Source organism: Mizuhopecten yessoensis, unplaced genomic scaffold (assembly GCF_002113885.1).
Source record: "Mizuhopecten yessoensis strain PY_sf001 unplaced genomic scaffold, ASM211388v2 scaffold1429, whole genome shotgun sequence".
NCBI classification, from domain to species: Eukaryota; Metazoa; Mollusca; class Bivalvia; order Pectinida; family Pectinidae; genus Mizuhopecten; species Mizuhopecten yessoensis.
Genome location: NW_018404042.1, coordinates 583,826 through 602,736, shown reverse-complemented (window position 1 = coordinate 602,736; position 18,911 = coordinate 583,826). Strand labels below are relative to the sequence as shown.

General features: G+C 38.2%; 1 protein-coding gene across 9 annotated transcripts in view; it reads right to left on the bottom strand.

The window, feature by feature from the left end:
• LOC110462155 (nucleolysin TIAR-like) overlaps positions 1–18,911 on the bottom strand; it is a 290,371-nt gene that overhangs the window by 89,910 nt on the left and 181,550 nt on the right. The window lies entirely within an intron of this gene.

Genomic DNA, 18,911 nt, shown 5'->3' with positions numbered 1-18,911 from the left:
CCCCCTAAGGAAACCCAGCTTCACGCTTCAGCACACATCAACACACTCACAGAAAATCTAATTTGGGTGTTGGGCATTTACTGGTTAGCAGTCGCCTGCCACGCTTTCATCTGCTCCTTAAAAGGCTAAGTGTTATCACTGTACTACCCATTTAATGACGGAGCTTTTTCTCTCTTGATGTCATCGTTTATTCATGCCTCTACAAAGCATTTTATACCAACAACCGGTTGTATCGGAAATTATCGCAAATAACAAATTATCATTAGTCTTCTAATAAACTTTCTTTGTTTCCAGCTAATCTGGTTACTACAAAGTGTTACAAGGGGAATAACCTGAATATTGACCAATAAAGCAACTGTACATATGACTTACCTCTAAATAAACAATGATAATGGTGGAGTCAGTCAATCAAGTGCCTATCAATAACTCTCTACAAGGATAATTTATACAGATACGGAACCCATTAAACATCAATACATTACACCTGGCTAAGGCATATAACAGTCTTCAGTGAATCTAAACACGGGCTACAATATCCATCATTGACACCAAACAAGGACTGCACAGATGTCCTTCAATCTAAACATAGAGGTGGGTTTTTTTTCAATAAAACTGAAAAAACAGAAAAACAAGTGTTTGTTGACTCTAAACAAGGGTTACAACCGTCTTCCATTGACTCTTAACAAGGGTTACAACCGTCTTCCATTGACTCTTAACAAGGGTTACAACCATCTTCTATTGACTCTTAACAAGGGTTACAACCGTCTTCCATTGACTCTTAACAAGGGTTACAACCGTCTTCCATTGACTCTTAACAAGGGTTACAACCGTCTTCCATTGACTCTTAACAAGGGTTACAACCGTCTTCCATTGACTCTTAACAAGGGTTACAACCGTCTTCCATTGACTCTAAACAAGGGTTACAACCATCTTCCATTGACTCTAAACAAGGGTTACAACTGTCTTCCATTGACTCTTAACAAGGGTTACAACCGTCTTCCATTGACTCTAAACAAGGGTTACAACCGTCTTCCAACAAATCTACACAAGGGGTAGAACTGTTTTCATTGACTGAAAACAAGAAGTGCAACACTTTTATTTTGACTCAAAATAAGTTGTACAACAAATTTCAAAGACTGGAAAATAGGGAGTCTCCACATTGACAGCCCTGTAGCCAACCCTCCATAAGTGGACCATGTCAATCATAACAGGTACATGTCCTAGGAGTTTACAGTGCCCTTCAATCATCATATTACACCAGCCTCTCACAGAATTACTTCCAGATGATACCATAGCTATTCATACAGCTAGGTAGACTTCGCTTACCTCCAATTAAACAAGTAGCATTGCAACATATACTGAGATGGGTTTAGAAACTAGAGAAGGTAACCATCCACCTATCTATCTGTTTACATTCATTCCAACCCAAACAGTATGGATTCGTATTATTTGATTGTGATGTAAACCGTGGATTAATGATGACGACGCCGCGACTGTGTGACTCTATCACTGCAGTGTTGTGTTGAGTTGGGACAACAGGGAGAATTATGGTCCCCTTTTTTGACTGCACTAGAGGAACATTACATCTAGCTGAGTGGGTTAACAGATGAACAGATACTCTGTAGAGTGAACTCGGGAGGACTTCCATGTCTGGCCTCTCAACACTTCTTCTCGTTATAGGTAGAAAAACCAACACTTACCTGAAAAGACAAAAAGAGAAAACAAATATAAAAACAAGGAAAACAAATAGTATGATAAATCTAAATCCTTCTATAAATAACTCTAATGTGCTGAAAAGGTTTTCATAGGTGACTGAAATATACTCTGTACAACAAAGTATAACGAAATAGCTTCACTTTAATGTAAAATTTTGTATTATATGAAATAAAGCTTTGTTATTTCACTACCTGCAGTGTATAACTACATATTTGTTTCACTATAATATTTAACCATGTATTTTCACTATAATATATAACCATGTATTTTCACCATAATATATAACTATGTAATTTCACTATAATATATAACAACGTATTTTCACTATTATATATAACCATGTATTTTCACTATATGAATAACTATGTATTTTTTGGTGTAACATGTAACTTACAATTTTTACTGTAACTTATAGCTACGTATTTTCATTGAAGCGTATAGCTACATACTTTCATTGTAATGTTTAGCTACATACTTTCATTGTAATGTTTAGCTACATACTTTCATTGTAATGTTTAGCTACATACTTTCATTGTAAAGTATAGCTATGTACGTTCATTGTAAAGTATAGCTACGTACATTCATTGTAAAGTATAGCTACGTACGTTCATTGTAAAGTATAGCTACGTACTTTCATTGTAAAGTATAGCTACGTACATTCATTGTAAAGTATAGTTACGTACTTTCAATGTAAAGTATAGCTACATACTTTCATTGCAAAGTATAGCTACATACTTTCATTGTAAAGTATATCTACATACTTTCATTGTAAAGTATAGCTACCTACTTTCAATGTAAAGTATAGTTATGTACTTTCAATGTAAGTATAGCTACGTGCTATCAATGTAAAGTATAGTTACGTACTTTCAACGTAAAGTATAGCTACATACTTTCATTGCAAAGTATAGCTACATACTTTCATTGCAAAGTATAGCTACATACTTTCATTGTAAAGTATATCTACATACTTTCATTGTAAAGTAAAGCTACAAACTTTCATTGTAAAGTATAGCTACGTACTTTCAATTTAAAGTATAGCTACATACTTTCATTGTAATGTTTAGCTACATACTTTCAAGGTAAAGTATAGCTACATACTTTCATTGCAAAGTATAGCTACATACTTTCATTGTAAACCCCACCTACATACTTTCATTGTAATGTTTAGCTACATACTTTCATTGTAATGTTTAGCTACATACTTTCATTGTAATGTTTAGCTACATACTTTCATTGTAAAGTATATCTACATACTTTCATTGTAAAGTATATCTACATACTTTCATTGTAAAGTAAAGTATAGCTACGTACTTTCAATTTAAAGTATAGCTACATACTTTCATTGTAAAGTATATCTACATACTTTCATTGTAAAGTATAGCGACATACTTTCAATGTAAAGTATAGTTATGTACTTTCAATGTAAGTATAGCTGCGTACTATCAATGTAAAGTATAGCTACGTACGGTCATTGTAAAGTATAGCTACATACATACAATGTAAAGTAAAACTACGGACCTTCATTGTAAAGTATAGCTACGTACACTCATTGTAAAGTATAGTTACGTACTTTCAACGTAAAGTATAGCTACATACTTTCATTGCAAAGTATAGCTACATACTTTCATTGCAAAGTATAGCTACATACTTTCATTGCAAAGTATAGCTACATACTTTCATTGCAAAGTATAGCTACATACTTTCATTGTAAAGTAAAGCTACAAACTTTCATTGTAAAGTATAGCTACGTACACTCATTGTAAAGTATAGTTACGTACTTTCAACGTAAAGTATAGCTACATACTTTCATTGTAAAGTAAAGTATAGCTACGTACTTTCAATTTAAAGTATAGCTACATACTTTCATTGCAAAGTATAGCTACATACTTTCATTGTAATGTTTAGCTACATACTTTCATTGTAAAGTAAAGTATAGCTACGTACTTTCAATTTAAAGTATAGCTACATACTTTCATTGCAAAGTATAGCTACATACTTTCATTGTAAACCCCACCTACATACTTTCATTGTAATGTTTAGCTACATACTTTCATTGTAAAGTAAAGCTACAAACTTTCATTGTAAAGTATAGCTACCTACTTTCAATGTAAAGTATAGTTATGTACTTTCAATGTAAGTATAGCTACGTGCTATCAATGTAAAGTATAGTTACACACTTTCAATGTAAAGTATAGCTACGTTCTTTCAATGTAAAGTATAGCTACGTACTATCAATGTAAAGTATAGTTACATACTTTCAATGTAAAGTATAGCTACATACTTTCAATGTAAAGTATAGTTACGTACTTTCAATGTAAGTATAGCTACGTACTATCAATGTAAAGTATAGTTACGTACTTTCAATGTAAAGTATAGCTACATACTTTCAATGTAAAGTATAGTTACGTACTTTCAATGTAAAGTATAGCTACGTACTATCAATGTAAAGTATAGCTACGTACTTTCATTGTAAAGTATAGTTACGTACTTTCAATGTAAATTATAGCTATGTACGTTCATTGTAAAGTATAGCTACGTACTTTCAATGTAAAGTATAGCTANTGTAAAGTATAGCTATGTACGTTCATTGTAAAGTATAGCTATGTACGTTCATTGTAAAGTATAGCTATGTACTTTCAATGTAAAGTATAGCTACGTACGTTCATTGTAAAGTATAGCTATGCACGTCCATTGTAAAGTATAGCTACGTACGTTCATTGTAAAGTATAGCTACGTACTTTCATTGTAAAGTATAGCTATGTACTTTCATTGTAAAGTATAGCTATGTACGTTCATTGTAAAGTATAGTTACGTACTTTCAATGTAAAGTATAGCTACGTACTTTCATTGTAAAGTATAGCTACGTTCTTTCCTTTACATGCACTGTGCAGTAAGCCAACAGTGATGCTGAATGTCGATGCCTACATTATACAAATTCGTCAATTTTGCTAGCATTTGGCAAAATTGATGCGGTTTTATTGAGCGATCAATTGGACAATTTGATAGATTATCTGGTCAATGTAGTATAGCTGTCTTTATGATGGTTTGACGGCTACAATAGGACGATTGGATACATTTATTTGGTCAGTGGAATGGGGAGCTGGTCTGATGTGCGAGAAGTAACAACAAATCAATACCTATCAATTAATGATGCCACACCGATACCAGCTGTCTAGCTGCCAATCACAGAAAATCATACATCCCCCGTCTCTTCATCCCAACATCATCATACCCCCTCTCCCACCCCCAGCATCATCTTACCTCCCTCCTCCCCCAGCAAATTTGTACCCCCCCCTCCCTCACAGCATCATCTTACCCCCCTTCTCCCCTCCCAGCATCATCTTAACCCCCTCCTCCCCCAGCAAATTTGTACACCCCCCCTCCCTCCCAACATCATTTTGTCCTTCTGTTTCCAAACATCAACTTGCCCCCACACCCCACATCAACTTGATCCCCTACCTCCCAACATCAACTTGCCCCCACACCCAACATCAACTTGATCCCCTACCTCCCAACATCAACTTGCCCCCACATCCAACATCAACTTGTTCCCCTACCTCCCAACATCAACTTGCCCCCACACCCAACATCAACTTGTTCCCCTACCTCCCAACATCAACTTGCCCCCACACTCAACATCAACTTACCCCCACATCCAACATCAACATGTTCCCCTACCTCCCAACATCAACCCAACCACTCCGAGTAGGGTGTCCCCCCTCCCTCACTCCAAACATCATTTTGTCTCCATCCCAACATCATCTGCCCCCCCCAGCATCTTGTTCTCCCTCTCAACATCATCTGCCTCCCAGCATANATCCAACATCAACATGTTCCCCTACCTCCCAACATCAACCCAACCACTCCGAGTAGGGTGTCCCCCCTCCCTCACTCCAAACATCATTTTGTCTCCATCCCAACATCATCTGCCCCCCCCAGCATCTTGTTCTCCCTCTCAACATCATCTGCCCCCCAGCATCTTGTTCTCCCTCTCAACATCATCTGCCCCCCAGCATCTTGTTCTCCCTCCCAACATTATCTGCCCCCCAGCATCTTGTTCTCCCTCTCAACATTATCTGCCCCCCCAGCATCTTGTTCTCCCTCTCAACATCATCTGCCCCCCAGCATCTTGTTCTCCCTCCCAACATTATCTGCCCCCAGCATCTTGTTCTCCCTCTCAACATCAACTATCCAAAACAGAGGATACCAACACAACATCTCCAACAATAGACACTACTTATCCTAAACAATATACAATTTTAATACAATATTCCATACAGAACTTTCCAAAACACCATCAAACAACATAATTACAATACACTATCCTGTACCATACATAATCTTGTTATGCTATCCCAAAACAACCGACTACCAATGCAAGATCCTATTCCTTACAAAACATACCTTAAACCTTAGGAATCTTTGTAACACCCCCGAAGCATGTGAACTACAGTTGCCAGCAATATTAGCAAGAGCATCACGAGGCATATCTTGTGTTGTTCAAATTGAGAAATATTTTTGGGAAAAAAAGGAATAAATGTGAATGGTGTTGAGTTTGACTTGTATACCAGTACACCACACTGTTTTGAGGGATGTTATTGGGAGTCTGCGGAGGTCTGACTACCCAAGCCAACAACGTACCCAGAGGGGCCTTTGCCTTATATAGGCAGCCACCTGCCAACTACACAAGCCCAAATTGCATTACATCTCCTTTGTTTTCCCTGTCGACTTATTGACGGTAAAGAATGGTCAGATCACCCTCAGGTCTACACTGGACCAAAGCTTTGATAGGTCAGCTGGTCAAGAAAAAACACTTGCTTCGCCAATAGGGCTGTCAGTACAACAGATGGTTCGAAGACACTGTCTCTTCAGCCGATAGAAATGTCGGTGAAGCAGGTTGGCCAAGAGATGCTGCATCTAAAACCCATTAATGTAGAGGTAAAAAAAGCTAGTTTAGAAATGCTACTTCTTCAACCCATTTTCAGTCCACAGAGATGTCAAGGAGATGGCTTAACTGTCAGAACTCAAGCAAGCACAAATATCAAACCATAAAGAGTAAATGTATTGGAAGTAGTAAGGGATCAAACCAAATTTCTGAGCCTAAATATTTCATCATATCATTATATTATTTAATTATAAATTCCAGTACTAATTGCAAAATTGGTGACAATATAAATCTACTGAACGCAAAGTAAAAAGTACTTCTCGGCCATCTCCGATTCATTATCATTAACACATGTCTATAATACAAATGAGCGGGTCCATGGTGTCGGTTTTGACTACGTAGTAGAACAGTTATTATTGCCTCGTGATAATTGTTTTAGTAACAACAGATAACTGTTGCCAGTAACAGCATTATCTTACTACAGGCACCGTGAGTAGATTGACTGATAGCGGTCCTCAATTTCTCACCGCACATAACAGCATCATCGTCACTTCTCGCAGCAAATACACACAAATTGCATCAGTTGAGCAGTATTTCAATTTTTAAATGTTATAGGTTGACGCTCTGAAAGATTTCCTAATTTCGTTTTCGCTGCTTTTGAAATAATCATATGGTATCGTTCTTGGCACTTAACAAAACTTTGAAATATGTCAAAGTGTGACCAATTAAGCTTGAGTTAAACTTCTGCCATCTCGCTTTTATACAAAAGCGGATATGATGGATGTCTCAGGAAGACAATTCTTACGGTGCTGTGTCGCAGTATCGTAATTTGTAAGCATACAGGAACGTTTTAATGACTAAAAGATTGAAAGTGATCGTACAGTAAATATAATCCAGGAAGCTGAAGAAATTGTATCCCTACTTCATAAAGCATTGGGTTCTATTACCTGTCCGTAACATTGTCTTTACCAAGATCCTATATATCAAAATTATTAACTTTATTTTACAACAATTATGAAACAATCTATTTTAACTTATTATATCAATCACTCTTGTAAGCCCGGATGTTGGCGTGCTGGAGTCCTGATGTGGGAGGAAACTGAAGTATCCAACCTTTTCACTTCCGATTGGGGAATCGATTATCCTGATTGTAAATAGTAAAAACTGCTTAACTTCACCTACACTTGCTAAAACCATTTAAATAACTAACACCACAAAAAAGACACAATTCTAAAACACTGAAGTGAAATGGAAGGCCAAAACTTTATTTTTTCTCTAAAAAAAATCTTAACACTCTCCTGTCATCTTCAAACGCTAATACAATTATAACTATTTGCAATAAAAGACAAATGAAAAGCTGTCCATTCAACATGGGCATCCGCCTTGTCCAGGCCGTTTAACACGGGTCTCCGCCTTGACTATGTCGCCTTGTCTATTTGTCTATGCCACCTTGTCTATTTGTCTATGCCGCCTTGTCTATGCCGCTTTGTCTATGCCACCTTGTCTATGCCGTAGACTTACAGCCAATTGATTTTTATTCAAAAATAGCGTCCCGAAGGGGTGTAGTTTCCATAGAAACTGATCCGTCCCTTTGCGCTTAAATTAGAGGATAGCATCATTACAACTGATTGCTTACCTTTGATGAAATATAGTTATCCCCTGGCCCCGGACCACCACTGACTTTGTTTATTTTCTAATGAAACATGGAAGAAAAGTATTTTGCCAAGATGTCCGTGTGCAATATTAAATTAGGTAGATGAGTGGGTGAAAAATAAGAAAGTTTAGCTAAAACAATAACCTGGTCATGGATCTAATAGCCACCTTAACAGGGGAAATGTCCTGTTCATCAGTTAGCTTTTAGGGGAAACAAACATCCTGTTTTGTAATCAGTGTTTTTTTTTAAATCATTATTTTGCCTACACACTTTGTTAATTCATCATTAAAGTCTACACATTTTTTAATCCTTGTCTACACACTTGTAATTTAAAGTGATCTGGTCATTACAGAAATCAACCAGATACATATATCAAAATCAAGTTAATTTTCATTATTTTGTTACAGTTTGTGATGCACCAGGCTACCGGCTCCAGGACGACAATCTTAACTGTGTAATGCAGTGTTTTTTTACCCAGAATTCACAGCACCCTGTGCCTGCACAAACTGGGAAAACAGAGTGATATTTTGTTCAACCTTTTTTTCTTCATCATCAAGTGAACATAAAGCACTTTTTCACTACAGGAAGCAGCTTGTCCAAATGTTGTAGGCAGTCCTCATGACATTGTCATGTTGTAGACAGCCCTCATGGCATTGACATGTTGTAGACAGACGCCCTCATGACAACGTCATGTTGTAGAGTCCTCATGGCATTGTCATGTTGTAGACAGTCCTCATGACAACGTCATGTTGTAGACAGCCCTAATGACATTGTCATGTTGTAGGCAGCCTTCAAGACATTGTCATGTTGTAGACAGCCCTCATGACAACGTCATGTTGTAGGCAGCCATCATGACAACGTCATGTTGTAGAAAGTCCTCATGACAATGTCATGTTGTAGGCAGCCATCATGACATTGTCATGTTGTAGGCAGCCCACGTCATGTTGTAGGCAGCCATCATGACAACGTCATGTTGTAGACAGTCCTCATGACAACGTCATGTTGTAGACAGTCCTCATGACATTGTCATGTTGTAGGCAGCCCTCATGACATTGTCATGTTGTAGACAGTCCTCATGACAACGTCATGTTGTAGGCAGCCATCATGACATTGTCATGTTGTAGACAGCCCTCATGACATTGTCATGTTGTAGACAGTCCTCATGACAATGTCATGTTGTAGGCAGCCATCATGACATTGTCATGTTGTAGGCAGCCATCATGACAACGTCATGTTGTAGACAGTCCTCATGACAACGTCATGTTGTAGACAGTCCTCATGACATTGTCATGTTGTAGGCAGCCCTCATGACATTGTCATGTTGTAGACAGATGCCCTCATGACAATGTCATGTTGTAGACAGTCCTCATGGCATTGTCATGTTGTAGACAGCCCTCATGACATTGTCATGTTGTAAGCAGCCATCATGATATGGTCATGTTGTAGGCAGCCATCATGATATGGTCATGTTGTAGGCAGCCCTCATGACATTGTCATGTTGTAAGGAGCCCTCATGACATTGTCATTTTGTAGGCAGCCCTCATGACATTGTCATGTTGTGGACAGCCCTCATGGCATTGTCATGTTGTAGGCAGCCATCATGACATTGCCATGTTGTAGGCAGCCCTCATGACATTGTCATGTTGTAAGGAGCCCTCATGGCATTGTCATGTTGTAGGCAGCCCTCATGGCATTGTCATGTTGTAGGCAGCCCTCATGACATTGTCACATTGTAAGGAGCCCTCAAGACATTGTCATGTTGTAGACAGCCCTACTGACATTGTCATGTTGTAGGCAGCCCTCAAGACATTGTCATGTTGTAGGCAGCCCTCAAGACATTGTCATGTTGTAAGGAGCCCTCATGGCATTGTCATGATGTAAGGAGCCCTCAAGACATTGTCATGTTGTAGGCAGCCCTCATGACATTGTCATGTTGTAGGCAGCCCTCATGACATTGTCATGTTGTAGGCAGCCCTAATGACATTGTCATGTTGTAGGCAGCCCTAATGACATTGTCATGTTGTAGGCAGCCCTAATGACATTGTCATGTTGTAGGCATATGCCCTCATGACAGTGTTGTACCTAGTTAACATTGTTATGTTGTACCTAGTTATAAGGACTTCTGTATTGGTTCTAACAGGTTGCAGGCCTTCTCATTTAGACAAAAAAACAATGACACACGAACATGCAGTACCGTTTTACTTAAAGTACAAAAAAACTCCCACTGGAAAACAAAAATCAATGTTTTTTCCACCATACTTAGGTCCAAGTGAACTTGTATGTGATTACCTCCAAGGAGAGGTGTCAGTCCGAAGCATCTAATCCCAACAAAACCTATACACAATTACAGCTAAAGCAAACAGCCAGCTACAGTATAGCTGTGCTAAAAATAAACATCACAGGAAGCACATTATTTACCTTTTACAAACATTTACATCCTACGGAAAGCTGCATGCAATAGTTAGGGTAGCATCGTTGGTGTGTTACCTATACATCAGAGACTCCTGGGACGCCTAATCTGCCTGCACCCGATTAACCCTGTAACATTTGTCACTGTTAGTGTCAGCCAGGCTAACTACTAAAGGTAGACAAAAACACCGGTATGTGGCTGATGAATGGTTTGTTTCCTTCGAAATGATTCATCTTTAATATGGTACAAATATTTCAGACGTTTTTACTTTACAATTATCTTGGATTTTTTTAAATTTTTATTATGTTTACCTGATGGGGGTTCCCTAGTACGAGAGATGCAGTAAAGTGATTGTCAATTTGGTTGGTTCGTTTGTGAGGATTTGTAATAAACAATGACAAATGTAATATGAATTTAGCAGGAATTAGTGCAGGAATTTTTCTTACGAAATGTTCACAGATGTACTGTTCTCACTAGTCATACTATAGGAAATCTTATATCTTTGAATATGAAATTTTATATCTTCATATAGCTTAATTAGTATCTTTCTGAATGTTTTTTTCAGAGAATTATCGATGAGTATAGAAGTGTTTTTCTGTGACAAAGAAGGAGGGTTAACGTTCCTGGTACAATCTGTGATCCTTATGACAATACTTGGCACAAAGATAGCTGACAATTATGCAATATTTGGTTTTGTAATGAGAGATAAGGGACTCCTTCCTGCACCAGATTTTGTTTTTAACCTCAGCTTTCATTTCTATGGCTTAACGTTTCCCAATTATTTTATAATGACGACTAATTGCCATGTTCATGCGTTCAATGAAAAACGTGAGTCAGTTTCATGACAACTTTAGCAGACATTTTGTATCAGGTTTCACAACAAGTATGTCACATATAAACACCATGTGTCAGTAAGACGTTTTGATATGCTGTTTATAAGCAATGCAATATGAAGAAAATTTGATCTGTTGAACTTGAAGTTTTTTATTTTTAAGAGATCCTTTTTTCCACAGCTCTCAATTCATAGAAGGACACGGTGCTAAACTTTGGTACAAAACACTTTACCGTCCCAAGAGGTACTCGCATCCAAAATTTGGATGTTTTAATGCACCTGCGTGTATGAATTACCGCCTATTTTAATGTACCTGTGTGTGTGAATTAACGCCTATCTTAATATACCTGTGCAAGTAAACTAACACTTACCATGATGTTCCTGTGTGTGTGTTGTACCTGTGTAAGTAAACTAACACTTACCATGATGTACCTGTGTGTGTGTTGTACCTGTGCATGTAAACTAACACTTACCATGATGTACCTGTGTGTGTTGTACTTGTGTAAGTAAACTAACACTTACCATGATGTACCTGTGGGGGTGTTGTACCTGTGCATGTAAACTAACACTTACCATGATGTACCTGTGTGTGTTGTACTTGTGTAAGTAAACTAACACTTACCATGATGTACCTGTGTGGGTGTTGTGCCTGTGCATGTAAACTAACACTTACCATGATGTACCTGTGTGTGTGTGTGTGAGTTGTACCTGTGTAAGTAAACTAACATTTACCATGATATACCTGTGTGTGTGTTGTACCTGTGCATGTAAACTAACACTTACCATGATATACATGTGTGTGTGTTGTACCTGTGTAAGTAAACTAACACTTACCATGATATACCTGTGTGTGTTGTACCTGAGGAAGGGGAGACCATCCTCACCAGTAACAATTAGACTAGCCCGACATAAGTATTGATCTAGGTATTGTATACGATACCTGGACATGGAAATAAACAACCTGATGTTAATTAACCCTGTAATTGGCCAATAATTTCACGTTAATGACCAATTGCAGCCTAGGTGATTGCAGCCTAAGGACAAAAAATTGAACAAGAGAACACAACTCGACAAAACAGGAAGCATTAGCCTGCGTTACTGTAGCTTAAGTGATGAGAGAGAAAAAATAGTCTCAGCATTTCCAATATTGTTGTCTTTCCTGAATGTTTCTCCTGTGTAACTACGGAGTAAGTGAAAGTCATGGTACCGGAGGTGTCGTTGGACAGCCGTGCCAACCAAACCCAGCCTCTCGACGACACAACATGACGTCATAAAACTTGTCGACAGTGCTACATTCTCCAATTTGAAGTAACAAAGACAGTTTTTTATCTATAAATATCCCGGATAAAAAGCTACACACTGAAGCGAAGTGACAGAGGACAGTTAGCACAGAAAAAACCTCCTTCGTGACTACAGCGTGTATAAACCACATATAACACGTACTGTATTACCAGAGCACTTCATACAGCATAGGCGGAATTCATTAAAACATTAGTTAGTATTTTCCCCTACTCCATCTTTTTCTACAGGATCAGACAGAATTTCTTTTTGTTTTTAGAAATGACACATTTTTTCTACATAAAACTATTAACTGTCAAGTGTTGTTTAGTGAAAAGAATTATTGATAGAAATTTAAAAAGATTTTTTTTTTTAAGCACATGCCATTCAAGTGAATGAAAAGGTAGGGAAAACTCCAAACAAAGGATTTGTTTAAGGATGGCCTCAGCATCAGGCAGTTGTTTGGATAAATATAATGCAAAATATACTGTACTTGACCTAATCAAGTCCATATTTCACTTTTCACAGTCCATCCTTTACAATATTTTACCAACTTCCTTAAAAACAGTTTATAGTTTTGACTATATCTTGAGAAGTTTGGTCAATAATCACACAAATTTGTCCAAATTATAGCGAGTCGAGACACTTATTACTTTGAATACAGTACTGTATTAAGGAGAAGAATAATAGCTTACATTTAATTAAAACCATGACCGTGTTTATAGGTCATCAGGAGAAATGAAGTATGTGCACCTCGGATACATTGATATCTTTGATAAATGCTGATCGTAATCAAATTGCCTTCAAACGTGGTGCAATAATTCCGGCTCTGAGAATGACCAGTAAACAGGTCTAGGTAAACAGGGGAAACCCCCCCACAAACAAATCAATTATTAGCAGTGACTAATGGTACATCACCCAGCCTATCAGATCAAGGCACAATAAATGGCTGTCACAAACAACTGCCCGACAAATATTTCAAATGATGAGAAAGCTGAGGATACCAGATATACGTATATTAAGTGTGTCCCGTAGGAGGAAGCTAATCTGCGGATTTCATCAGCTCGTAGTGGCTGTTCCGACTCCATCAGAGGCCAGCTCTGCTATATTTCATGGAATGATCGTATTTGGACAGCCCTCTGCCTAGGACTCCAGGTCAGAACGGAGTGCAAGAGCCCCTAAGGGATCTGGCTAATGGCTCCTTTGCATGGTAAGTCTCTCTATTGAGTCTTTCCCTTATATCAAAGCAGGAAGGGGACTTTCCAAGGCTTGTCTTGCAACCATCATTTGGTTTGGCAACTCCTTCAAATAATTTGGTCTTGCTTTAAAATATTGCAAGGCCAAGGTGTAAAGCAGAGTTATGTTAAATGAGGAATATGTATGTACAACTGGAACTGTTGTCACCCAAGAAATATTGTAACCCTGGAAATGTTGTAACCCTGGAAATATTGTAACCCTGGAAATGTTGTAACCTTGAAAAGGCTACATAACCACCAAGTGGGTGTATAAATCAATACAACATTACAAAAATTGCTAAAACCCCACACAATAAACCTATGAGTTATGACGAGTGTATGAAACTGCAATCCCTATGGTCAACACGCATTCCTATCAAGCATCTTAATGAATGTGATTCTGCTGTTCTGATGGGACACATCAAATTCAAGGTTTTGTAGATGTTTATGTTTGATGGAGTTTGCTGCAGTCCTATTCTGTAAACTCTTCTGACTTCTCATTCTAATCAGATCAAAATACGACCGGTCCGCCCATCCCTGGTGACATCACCACATTCCACAAATATACAACACGTCCAGTTGTCTGTTCTTATTCAAAATGTCTGTATATACTCTATCATCAAACAATATTATCCCTATCAATAACGCTTTCCCTACCAGCAAACTTAATGCACCAAACCCCATCCAATACCGTCTCACTACGATTTTTCTGTGGTTTATAAAATATAAATAAACACAATCTTGTGTTAATCTATTGAACATTTTCATGTCTTAAAACACCGTAAAAAGCAATTGTTTCAGGAAATAAAAATTATATTGTGCCTTCATACACGCCTAAAATTACCTATATGATGTTCTCAGAAGTCAGTTAAGCACCCAACATGCTGTCAGGTCTTCGCCAGCGTTGGCTTTTCCTCGTACTCTTTACGCTAAAATAATCCTTCCGGAATTTTTTGACAGTGAAAAGGAAGTATTTTGCATTTTTGACTTCAAGGACACAGTAGAAAAAAATACAAACTTTCACGTAATTGAAAATGTTTAGCATACTTGAAACCAGATTAACAAACGATACTAAAGAAAGTCACTTTTTGCAAATAAACTTACAAGAACTTGGTATAATTAAAAGAAAGTGCTACGCATATTTGAAATGTGATTTACATAAAGACATAAATGGTTTAAACTGCGGCGACGGAAGGGTTTGACATAGCATTATTGTTAGGATTGAATCCACGATTTCACAGTGACAGTTCCGCAGAAAATGAATCCCCTGCCTGCCATTGGCTCCTGCTATTTTCTGTCGATCATGTCCTGGCCTGACGAATGCCAGAGGCCTCTTACTTTGTAGACAATTTTCAAGAACGGAATTTTTTTTTGTACTTTTAGCATTGAATTAGAATCCTGCCTCCAATCTATATTTAGATGTAAAGATGTGTTAGTGGGAGCTTTTCCCAAGAAACACGTTAGCTGGTGTATAGTTATTTTCATCAGTGTAACTCGTATATTTTCTTGTTTCGGTCTGTAGTATTAGCCATCCGCACAAAATGCTCCATATCAGTTTTGTGGGTTTTCAAATCAACTTAATGTGTGTACAACCAAATCTGATTTCTTTATTACTTGCGATTCTGTTCGGGAATTGGTAAATCTCTGATAATTAAATTTCAATGATTTTCCTCAAATGTGAAGTTGGTTAATTTACTTTACTTCAGGTTTGTCGTCAATTATGGCCTCGGATTTGTGAGCTCTGCAGTCGAGAGCCGGGCCAAGTCATCATTACAATGGAAAGCATGAATCGCACGAATTCCACACGAACGGTTTCAAGAGAAAATTTCATTTTTGAAGATTCTAATCCCATTGAAGCGATTCCTCAGAAAACTGGAATGCTAGATGTTTTTTGTGAAACTGACTGAACCAGTCGCGTTTATAACCAAACTACTTTCTACTCCGATAGTTGTCGGTATTGGAATTGTTTTGTCATTTGATGTTTCTGGTACAAATGACACAGTCTCAGAAATATATCAGCTTGAAACAGATATACCTAAACAGACACTAGAGAAATGATTCTGAAACATTGATGAGGAGCTGATCAGGTGCTGACCAAGAGCTGACCAGGAGCTAACCAGGAGCTGACCAGGAGCTGACCAGGTGCTAACCAGGAGGTAACCAGGTGCTAACCAGGAGCTGACAAGGTGCTAACCAGGAGCTGACCAGGAGCTGACCAGGAGCTAACCAGGAGCTAACCAGCTAACCAGGAGCTAACCAGGAGCTACAGATTCTCGATGCCCTTGTAATCTCAGGTAACCAAGGTGAAAAACACATGTTAAAAAGGCAGCACGCATTAAAACATTACGCCGAGTACAAAGTCTGCTACAGTGAAGATATAACGAGACTTGTACATGCTAAGGGTATTCAACCCCGCTAATTCTGTACGTCAGGTGCCGGCTCAAAATGCCTCCGCCTGCTAATTTGATAAGTTTCAAGCAAACAGAGTGACTTGCCCCTGGATAAAGGAGCCAAATTCCAGTCAAATACTGATGAAATCTGATAATACGGCCGAGTATAATCTAATTGTAGCCTGCAAGTCAGTTTACGGCGTAGGATGTATTACAACTGGAGAATTTAGATATTACAGACATGGGAATCGCAACAAATTTATTGTAATCTGTTAATGGTCGAGGATTACGGTAGCTGCAGAAAGGAAACATGACAATTTTTTAAACGTGGAGAATACTGTATCTTATTCTAGTGTTGTCCACTAGATCATCGCGTAGGACGTACAAATCAATGGTGGTACTCTTACACGTAAGCTTGTCTACAGAACATCTACCAGAATCTTACCCTGTTTATCACCTCATAGACAAAGCGTACCGCCACCTACATGTACAGGAAATCAACACCCTTGCTTCAACTCACGGTTCAACTCACATTCAAAACATAATGCAGTTAAATTTGGTGGAATGAGAGCATCCTACATGTTAAAATTGATATTCGTCTATATACTTGATGTGTTTGTAAAAATATTTTTGTTATGTAAGCATGCAAAACTATGTTTAATTTTTTATTTTAAAACATGATTTTATTTATTTTTGAAGTTAAATCCCAGCAAATGTATCCAAACTGACAAAAATGTCAAAACAAACCCCGAGACATCCAAGACTTGAACTCACACAGATTTTCCAAAACTCAAACCACAGAAATTATTCGAGTCTTCAAAGAGGACTTTGATACAATACTTATTATACATATTTACCAAATAAGAAACAAATATTAAGAAGTAGAGTTCCTGCATAAACAATCTAAGACCAAAACTTCTTGTTAAATAATTTCGTTCGCTTGGTGTAACACAAGGATTGTCTCCGTCGTCAAGTAGTCCTTTTATTGGTATTGCAATGGTTTATCATACTCGCGAACAGTACAAATATCTTTATTGTTTTCTTTATATCTAAGGTATAGTTTTACAACAAATGTGAACCCTGCCATCTGGTTCCATACCAGTAAGAAGGCTGTTCACTGCCTAATCCCTTTTGAAATACCCCCAATAGTGTCTTAACGAGCAATACCAAACACAGCACAAGTAGCGTGCACCGCACACACATAAAGTACCTGCTAACCGTGTTTTATAGCCAGTTAATGCAACAGTGACTGTGGCGTACAATCCACCTGGCGACCGTTGTTAAATTTTTTAAAATCTTTTACATGTTAGTTTTTAAATTGTCACCTTAAATTGGTAATACTTCCTCGAGGAATGAGAATACGTTTAGGTAATACTCAAATGATGGATCCCTTGGGTTTCACTGTTAGTCTCACTTCTAGCAACAGTACTAATAACTTTCTGATCAAAGTCTCTGGGGTGCCAGTGCTAAGCCTCCCGATGGATCCCTCAGGGTTCAGTTTTAGCCTCTTGATCAAATACCTCTTAGGTGGCAGTGCTAGGATATATATTTTCAAATTTGTTGTTCATTAAAAACTTTAATTAATCAAGTAGTTTGTTTCATTTGTTATTGTTTTGATTTTACAACATCACAGGACAATGTACGTTAATTGATAATACGTTAACAAAACAATATTACAGGAGGACATCACACACACACACGTACCAATCATCACACACACACACGCACCAATCATCACACACACACACACAACAATCATCACACACACACACGTACCAAGCATCACACACACACACGTACCAATCATCGCACACACACACGTACCAATCATCACACGCACACACGTACCAATCATCACACACACACGTACCAATCATCACACAAACACACGTACCAATCATCACACACACACACACGCATCAATCATCACACACACACACACGCACCAATCACCACACACACACACGTACCAATCATCACAGACACACACGTACCAATCATCACACACACACGTACCAATCATCACACCCACACACGTACCAATCATCACACACACCCACGTACCAATCATCACACACACACACGGACCAATCATCACACACACACACGTACCCATCATCACACACACACACGTACCAAACATCACACACACACACTTACCAAACATCACACACACACACGTACCAATCCTCACACACACACACGTACCAATCATCACAGACACACACGTACCAATCATCACACACATACACGTACCAATCATCACACACACACACACGCATCAATCATCACACACATACACACGTACCAATCATCACACACAAACACGTACCAATCATCACACACACACACGGACCAATCATCACACACACACACACATACCAATCATCACACACACACACACACATCAATCAACACACACACACACACCTACCAATCCTCACACACACACACGTACCAATCATCACACACACACACGTACCAATATCTACCAAAGTTGTCGTTCCTTAC